Source organism: Opisthorchis viverrini, assembly GCF_000715545.1.
Source record: "Opisthorchis viverrini unplaced genomic scaffold opera_v5_101, whole genome shotgun sequence".
NCBI lineage: Eukaryota > Metazoa > Platyhelminthes > Trematoda > Opisthorchiida > Opisthorchiidae > Opisthorchis > Opisthorchis viverrini.
Genome location: NW_008751757.1, coordinates 237,079 through 246,324, shown reverse-complemented (window position 1 = coordinate 246,324; position 9,246 = coordinate 237,079). Strand labels below are relative to the sequence as shown.

Here is a 9,246-nt window from a genome sequence, read left to right as displayed (position 1 = left end):
CACGTGGTAAAAAGGGGCGAGATAGCTCACCGGTTAGAGCGTGAATTTACTGACCGAAAGGTCCGTGGTTAGAATCCGACCTCTGAATCGCGACTTCTCCTGTCCAGGCTTCGGAAACCTGGCAGTATCCCAGCCCTTGTGCTTCTTTCGAGCGGCATAGCAGCCAGGTACTAAAAGGGTGTCATGGCTAAACGATTATCTTTTTTATTCTTGGGTGAGGGACTTTTGGCCTCTCAAAGAGGAATACGATGAAGTAACTCTTAAAATGCCAAACAGATCAGAGTAGCTGAGAAAACGCATGCGCTCTGCAATACGACTCTTATGAGCAACCGATGTATGTGATTTGTCTGGACACACCCACAGGATCCAGAATCGCATCCCTGATTCCATGCTAAGTAAAATATTTGAAGACGAACCACAGGGGGAGCACGACTGATTCCCAACCTATGCGTGTGAAGTACAAGCATGGAGAATGGTAATGTTTGGTATTCATGAACGCTAGCAGTTTTTAGGGATCAGGTTACACTACATGTTCACAACTCAAAGTTTGAGGATCAAGGGACTGTCTTAATCAGATCTCTACCCACTAACCACATTGGTGTGAGAAAGTGTGGATTCTCAACGAAATATATAGGTTGCGCCACGATGAGGTACTGTCTCGGCGACAGGACGACACCAAACCGACAGATTGATGCTTCAGCACGACTGCTATCAAGTAGGAAACAAGCCGCTGTGCTATCACGGATCGAGAGGTCATCACCACCACCATCATCACCATCGATAGCATTGTTAGAAGGACTACCTTTAAACGAACAAATCCATTCGACTAGCGATTTGTCTTGTATACTAAAACCTAGTTTCTACATTTTGGCATCATTGACATCCTATTGGACTGTTAGCTCCTACTAAATTCTCGTTCAGTTTAATTCCATATGACGGAAGGATCCGCTTGTTTGCAGTATAACTTCCTCGAAGTTGTTTGTCTTCTCCATTCCGGTGATCTAACGTGTCTGGCTGATACATTATCAAAGAGGATATAACAACCATGACATCAGTGAACAGCTTGATTCTGACGAATCTGTCTCGCCCGATAATCGATCAACCCAAGCTAAACAATGCCAGCGAACCTTGAGTGCGACGGATACCAGACTGATACATAACGTTCTTGCACCCTGTTTGAAAACTAGGATCACGGTTGAGGAGTTCCATTCGACTGGAATTCGGTTTTCGTTCCAAATCCTCTGAAGTACGGCCGTCAGACAGCTCACCAGGATCTTGCCACGTTCTTTGAAGATTGCGGGGTGCAGGAAATACGGGCCACGTACCTTGTCACGTTGGAGGATGGATATCACACGCCAGGTTTCTGTTGCTGGTAGCGGGCTGGTGCCGAAGTTCCATTCAGTCCCGCTGAGTTCCTCCAGCGGTTAGGTTGAAGGAGACCAGCTGAACTGTTTTTTGAAGTGCTTACACCATCGATGTTATGGCTTTTCTGACAGCAATACGATATGCTTACCTCGTCTATGAACAGGGTTCATTTAATCGAGTCAGATAGCCTGAGCTAACGGTTCTGGAAGCTGAGAGCACAGGTTCTTTAGCCCGCTCCCATTCAACCTCCAAATAATCTACATCATTCACATGACTGTGCGTTTCCAGTAGCTTTCTATCCAGAGGAACTCGGAACTAGTGAAACTTGTCTAAGTTGATGAATGGAACTGCTTTAGTTTAGCACACGTAATGTTGACGGAAAGCGAAGTGATAGCCGGGCTTGCACAATGGTATCATCAGAGTCTAGTTGCGTACCCCAGAAGGAAAGACAACAATTAACCAAGGCTTTCCATAGGCAACCAATGGATGCGGTTGGTGGCTTCGAATTAACTCGATGTGAGCGTTTGTATTGGGGAGTTGCACTGGGAACATATAACGATAACAACTGGCTCGATCGCCCCCCATTATCCGCAATCTGAGCATCAACTCCAAATCTGAAGCCTAAATATACCTCTTCCGGACTTAGTCGGGCAACTTGGGCATTCATATAACCCTCCAGAATTACCATATTCATCTTTATTGCTGACCGAACCAGTCGTGACAGACTTTGACAAAACCCATCCTCCCCAGTTTCAGAACTGTAGCCTGTCGGGGCGTATGTTGGTACGGCAAATAAACACCGTTTACTGCATCAATCTGCATTGATTTCGATTGAGCCAGGCAACCGCACAGCGCAAAGACGACCGTATTCTAGGATCCACTCCTGTAAGACGCTATCAGTCTTGGGACTGAGCGCAATTGTCGGGCAACGCATTCATATAACCCTCCAGAATTACCATATTCATCTTTATTGCTGACCGAACCAGTCGTGACAGACTTTGACAAAACCCATCCTCCCCAGTTTCAGAACTGTAGCCTGTCGGGGCGTATGTTGGTACGGCAAATAAACACCGTTTACTGCATCAATCTGCATTGATTTCGATTGAGCCAGGCAACCGCACAGCGCAAAGACGACCGTATTCTAGGATCCACTCCTGTAAGACGCTATCAGTCTTGGGACTGAGCGCAATTACCACACCGTAGACACTACGAGCCACTGTATCAGGATCACCAGATATCCGAAGAGTGGAATGTGGAACATCTGAGCTCGTTCTAAGCAGCTTGAGGTGTACAACCTGAAGTGGGAGCTTGTGAGTGTCTCGGAGATACAACATACATCGACAGATAACGAAAGCAAGGTTTCAACAAGCGATGACTGTTGCTCAAATTGACACAGGGTATGGACAGTAAAAGCTGCGGCGTGGTTCAGATCCTTTGAGGTTAGCAATCGATTATTTTGGTTCATTTCTTTGGACAATGGTTTAAACACGGAACAATTGTTAGGTCGCTGGAAGAAGGGCCGATCGCACTGCATCGTTGCATTGGTGGCATAAGTGTGGGGAAGGCCGATGACGGAGGATCTGCGAGGGCGAACGATACTCCTCGGTTGTCCAAGCTGGAGAGGTACTCCACCTTGAGCATTCGAATCAAAATTCTGACCTACAAGGCAGTGGGGGACTTAGGTTTTTTTCGGGGACCTTAACCCTAGTCACTGTCTCAGAAGTCTGAACTGCGAGGTAAGGGTTGTTGAGATTTTCTTGGTGGACTCTACTCGAAGCCAATCACTCAAAAGTCCTACCCACTTGGCTGTATAGCGTCAACTTTGTCTGTTGACGCGGAGAGTAAAACATTCTCAATGCGACTGCGCACAGAAGGTACCTTTTGAGTAGCACCGGACTCTGGTTTTGAAGGTATTTAGACCGTACTGAATAATGAGCCAGCGGTCACGGTCAACCGTTGGAGGGTTGGAGTATGTGGGCGGACCTTTTCTAACCCGTCCTTTCTCGGAAAAATGCATCATCACTTATTCCAAAAATATGGACATGATCGCTTGGGAGGAACGCCTTACTACCTTCACGCCCCTATCGCAGAGAGCACTACGACTTTACCTCCAGATCGCCTCATAGTACGATTAATCACAGCACGGGGACCCAGTGTTCTTAATCGGACTGCTCCACGTTTGCCTCCATGGCATAGTTAAACATTTGGAAACTGAGTTCCAGCAATTATCTCCTCAACACCACAAAGTGACAGCTTTAGATGGGGGGCGCTGCATACCACATAACCGTGATTTTGATGAGACTGCACGGAACCCATTTCCTGGGCCGTCGTGTGCCGTTTGTACAGAGTGAAACAAGAGGACGGAGTCAACAAGGCGTCAACCAGCTGATCTCTACTTCTGACTAACTGAATAACATGGTATAAGTTCATCCAGGACTAAGTAAATTGTGTGAAGCAACACTTCCTTGTTGCCGGCGGTGACCGTGTGAAACGACTTGCCCTCAAGTTGTTGTCACCGTTAGATCGCGACTTAAGTTTCTTCCGGATACCTGTTCGCGGGGCTCGTCTGTTTTTCCGGTTTAAGTGAATAACCTCAGGCAGCGGTGTTAGAGTTCCCTGTGTGCCTCTCAGGTGCGTGAGCACACCGGAAGACTGCTAACCACGGATATAATAGACCTGTGAAACCTGCACAGCTTCGTTTCATTGATGAGCTGGTCAGTAGAGCACAGTAACTGTTGAATTTGAATTTTGACTCCTTCACCGCAGTGAAGAGGTGTTACGGATTTATTCCGATTGGTGCTATTACCAGAACCTCACAAGGAACTTTCCATTGTTTCTTCTCACACAAACTGTACCCGCACAATTAAGACCTTATTTACGACAGCATAGTTATACATTGTCACTGGATGTCGCTCTAGGTGTAACTGGTATCTTGACGACAAACGCATCGCTTGCATGTGTGATTAGCTAAGGATTACGTAAAAACATTTGACATTTGGTAAATACAGAGTTTAACTGGAACAACCACCTAAATAGACATCGTGGCAGTGCACATAAACCAACATAATTTTACACACTTTATTAAAATTCTACGGAGTCATTCATGGAATGCATTCATACAATGCAGAAATGAAAAATTGAAAGGTTACGGTAATCGGCACATTTTTAGCCTTATTTTTAGTGCGTTTCAGCCTGCTGGACAACCAAACTGGCGGCATAAATGACCTACGGGGAAGCCAGACAGAAACGGTACAAGGGGTGCGCGCCCAACATGAAATAAGACAAACTGTGCGCGTCCAGGGTGAGCTCCGCGGCTCGTTCAACTTTCAAGGTCAGTTCGAATGTTTGCCAATCCAACCGATGATACACGAGTCGCAGATGGTTGCTCAAAGTTACCAGACAAAATGGGTCACTGGTCTTCAATTTTCACATTTCTCACGCTTCTCTCAGACAGCGAATGCGGACTACGCGTGTACCGCAAGTACTCCGTCTCGCGGAGTTAAATGTAAGTATTGCCAAACAGGTATTCCTCGAGCGCTTGGAAGTCGCCTTCATCTTTGGAGTTTCCATTCTCACGGAATGTTGTACGTACGTTAAGTAAGTTAGTTTGTATGTTAAGTATGTTAATTTTCAATCTGCCAAGAAAGACGAACAAACCTACTGACGCTCCCGTTTCAAAGACTACCACCAGTGGCATTGACAATTTGTTTGCCTTGACTGGTCAAGGTCAGTCCTTGTACTCAAGAGGCACCCATAATTGATGGCGGGAATCGCAGTTGCATGAAAGCTGGAGTTCATTTTGGAATTATATTTTCACGAGGTTGCGCTGAATACCAAGAGCTGTCCCTGGGTGAGCTACGAGTGTTTGAACCCTTAAGCTTGCAATGCTCTGTTTGTTTATGCATGTTTTTAGCCAAAACTCGCTGCAGGGCGAAAAATCAGCCTAAAAAGAGCAGAACTTCAAGGATTCATAGCCATTGCCCGCAAATATTTGAGCTCCCATCAAGGGCTGCATCAGAACTTGCGATTGCCGCAACTTTCGGTCGGCTATTCCGCGCTTTTGCGGCTGGCAACGAAAAGATGTTTCCTTGGTAATTTTAGTGTCTTTATTCAACAAAGTAGTTTTTGTACCTTAGCTATTTGTTGCTAGGGTGCTGGGGCGAGAGTTGCATGGTTATTGTGAACAAGTAATCTTTGGGTCTCCACTGAGACGCCTGAATTAAGATGGGTGTGAGTCAAGCAGCCTCCAGTGCCTTCTGTCTCGTCCATTAAGTTGACACTTGAAATTCCTCAAGGTTATTCTGTCCTCACTTGTAACCCTCGCCCCACCTCTGTGTTTAGTGCGTATACATAAACTCGCGTTCGTTTGTTCTGACCGCTACACTTAATCCACCTGAGGTCATCCGGCCATTTGTGACCAAATTGTACAGGTGTGACTATCTCACCTATGTCCCTGGGAGCCTGTTTGCTCCTTCGGTTTGTACTTTTGTAGTGCAAGTGAGCTATTTATTTTGGACGAGTATCTGCTGTCGAGGTTTTTATTATTTGTGAATTTGTCTCACATTAATGGTACCGTTTTACCTTCCCGGGGGTTCTGGTATTACGCGTCACTCGAAGATACCGTTCGCCTGTTATACCTTCCATAAACCAAACGTCGCGGCACAGCAAGAGTAACCCCTATTACCCACCTGTATAGTGTGCCCTAGCGTGGAGTTCTCGAATCTGTGGCAAAGCTTCAGCTTCTGAAGTTTGGGGTCTTAAAGTAACAAGTGTGTCCATTTTCGTCTGATAGTCGACAGGTTTAGCAAAAATCAGCCAGTGGCCGGCAGCAACAATGGGGCTAGTGGACATGGAGATTGCCGAACCTAATCCCAAAACTTCCGCATCTATGTACAAGCAGTCGACGGGTTTAGCAAAAAGCAGCCAGTGGCCGGCAGCAGCAATGGGACTAGTGGACATAGAGATTGCCGAACCTAATCCCAAAACTTCCGCATCTATGTACAATCAGGAAGGAGCCTTAATCTTGTGGCTTATATGCATCCGCGTTCAATGGCTGGCAATGACATTTGGAGGCAATTACTGGGTTACTTATCCAGTGACAGCAACTAAAGTTACCCAATCATTGGCGATTTTAACGGTACAGGATCATGAGGCTTTACCGACACATAACACGAACGGGTTCCTCTTTACATGTCCGAATATCCGTTCGAGTGCGGGGTTCTTCGAAGATTTGGACGCGGCTCAGAGCCTTGGACACTGGAAAGTTGGGGTTTTGCTCCTTCCAGGGTTAGGGGGCAAACCACTTTTAGATATTAGACCGAAGGACCATTTGCTTCAAGCGAGGCACAAGGTCCCTGCACCACCTAGCAAACACCGAAATGATGTTAACGTCTATGGGAATGAAGCGAGCTGTGGAGACGATTTTGACGTGCGGCCGTTCGTCTTGCTTGTTTAGAGTTCAAACTCTCATGATACTTTGCAGTCGGTTTTAGTCGTGTTGCATCAAAAATTCTAAGTAGTCCTTATTGCTTGGGGATTATCTCCGAATGTGAAAAGCGGATGCATCAAGTGCCCACTGCCGACACGGTAAATAGCGGTGAGCTCAAGACATATGCCTGGTTGGTTGTTCATTGCTTTGCCAGCTTTTCAGCGTTTTTCTGCAGCCACCTGCAGGGTCTGGCTTGAGAAGTGCTGGTTACAATCTGTGAAGGAAAAGACGATGGTTTGCCGTGTCAAGGACCCTCTTGAAATCCAAACGAAATAGTTTCTCTTACTGATCCACCGCTACGTTGGCAGCTTTTCATTAGATGTTACAAACGGCTGGTTCGACAAGATTTCTGCATGGTGGTTGACGAAGAATACCAGTATCTTATCAGCCGTTCTCAAAATGATGGAAGAGTGCTTACATGATAAACAGGCTGTCAACATCATGTGTGACTGATTAATCAGCCCAGTCATGTTATTTAGCCGATTCCGCTTCGTAGACTAGACAGGCGTAAAAAAGTCGATATTTTGATGCCGTTAATTCTTCCTAATGGCGAGTCATCGGGTGCAAATTTTTGAAACACTGGACTCGTAAAAAATTTCTAAAAGGCACAAATGCATCATCAGCTTTATAACCGGGCCGACGTCTGTCAAGTGTTAACACGTCCTCTTACATGTAGCTGGCACGAAGCTATTTAGATCTTTCATTCTTGGGCTACTCAAGCAGGTATATTATATAATATAAGATGTCAATGAGGTAAAGCTACTGTTGGGCCCAAGTACAATGATCCTCCAAGAGATCATGGGATGGCGCTACTGGTAGGACGTGAATTTTTGGGTGCTGATAAATGTGGGTAGGTTCCAGCCGCTTGCCGTGGCAGGCCAATTTACTGCTCTGATAACTGTGAAATACGCCTCACTCAACCCGCGTGCACACAGAAACAGAGGTGTGGGGACCGGCGATCAAGGTTAAAACCGATTTTATCGGTCTCATTAATTTTCGGCATTCACGGATTGGTACACCGGGTCAAGGCTGTCACCGGTTTGTTCTTGTCCTTCAGCGAGTTTGCTCATCTGAAGAGTACAGGTTAGAATAATTAGCAAAAGCTTCAGCGTAAAATAATGCATAGCTTCATCCCAGAAGTTCGAAAAATTTGGCTCTCATGCACTTTGTCTGACTATGTGGTCCCAGATGGCCATGAAATCTGTCGTGCACTCTGTAACATAGATGTATAATATACAGAAGCAACTGTTGCGTCCTCTGGACAGGATAATACAGACGTAAGCTGTAGCAGCCAACAAAGGAGGTGAAATCGGCTCATTTACGCACTGAAACAACTCCTTATGAGGAGCATTGGATGTACTTTCACCATCAGCTTAACTAAAAATCGTGCACAGGTTCTGCCAGCACGATAGTTTATTGTACTTGGTAAAAACCCTGACATTCCTAGGGAGCTTGAGGATTGTATTGGTACACTGCATGAAGTAATATGCCTCTGTATCACTTTGGGTTACCTTGAACAGTTTTGCAAGTGGTTTGCGGATACAATCAACTCAGGATATTTACAATCCGAATGTTTTATTCCAAGTTTTATTTGGTCGTTACCAATGCTACCGGCTACAATAACTTTCTAACCCACACCTGAGAAAGGGCGATACATCGGTGGGCACGGACGCAATATGAATTTAGAACTCAATCAACCATGTTGAGGTCTGGATTGGAAATGAGTGGGGAAAATCCATCACCAGGGAGCAAAGAAAGCAGGTCGCGTCGCAATTACACAGACTCATGGTCCTTTCATATCGCACGCAGAAACAGGAAAGGTTTTTTAACGAACCGCGGCATAATGAAATAAAATTTCCGTTTTGGTCACGGACCATCTATGAGAATAATCATTCAAAACATCATAAACGTGCGAAATACCACCAAGCTCGAAGATTATGTAGAAAACCAGCCTCACGGGCTTACATCCCTTGACTCACTGAAGTGAGGTGCTGGCATCCTGGTCAGGAGGCTTTTGTCACCAGGGCCTTCTGGTGGCATTCAATCTATTTTGATGACATACTTTTAATTCCCGAAGTATGGAAACCGCCTCCGACATCAAATTTTGGTGAAATAGACGAAAACAATGATAATAGATGTGGATATAAACAAACCTTGTGTTCGTGTACTCTATCAGTCATCTTCCCGTAAAAGATAATATTATTGTTTGTTACCAACTGGTGGTTGGCATATTGCCAGGCAAGAAGATGATGTTTCCATTAGCATAAAAGCATGACTGGTGGGGGGTGTGTGTACGAAATATTGTGTGCAAAAAGGACAGCGTCATATACAGTGAGAACCATCTGATGTAAACATTAGAATTTGAGGATGGTGGGCAAAAGCAAAACGAGGAA

General features: G+C 45.6%; 1 protein-coding gene across 1 annotated transcript in view; it reads right to left on the bottom strand.

The window, feature by feature from the left end:
- T265_05389 (hypothetical protein) overlaps positions 1-6,324 on the bottom strand; it is a gene marked incomplete at both ends in the record, with an annotated part of 46,505 nt that extends 40,181 nt beyond the window's left edge. The window contains 2 exons of the mRNA XM_009170387.1: positions 592-802; positions 6,054-6,324. The remainder of the gene's footprint in view (positions 1-591; positions 803-6,053) is intronic.
- Between the last annotated feature and the right edge of the window lie 2,922 nt (positions 6,325-9,246).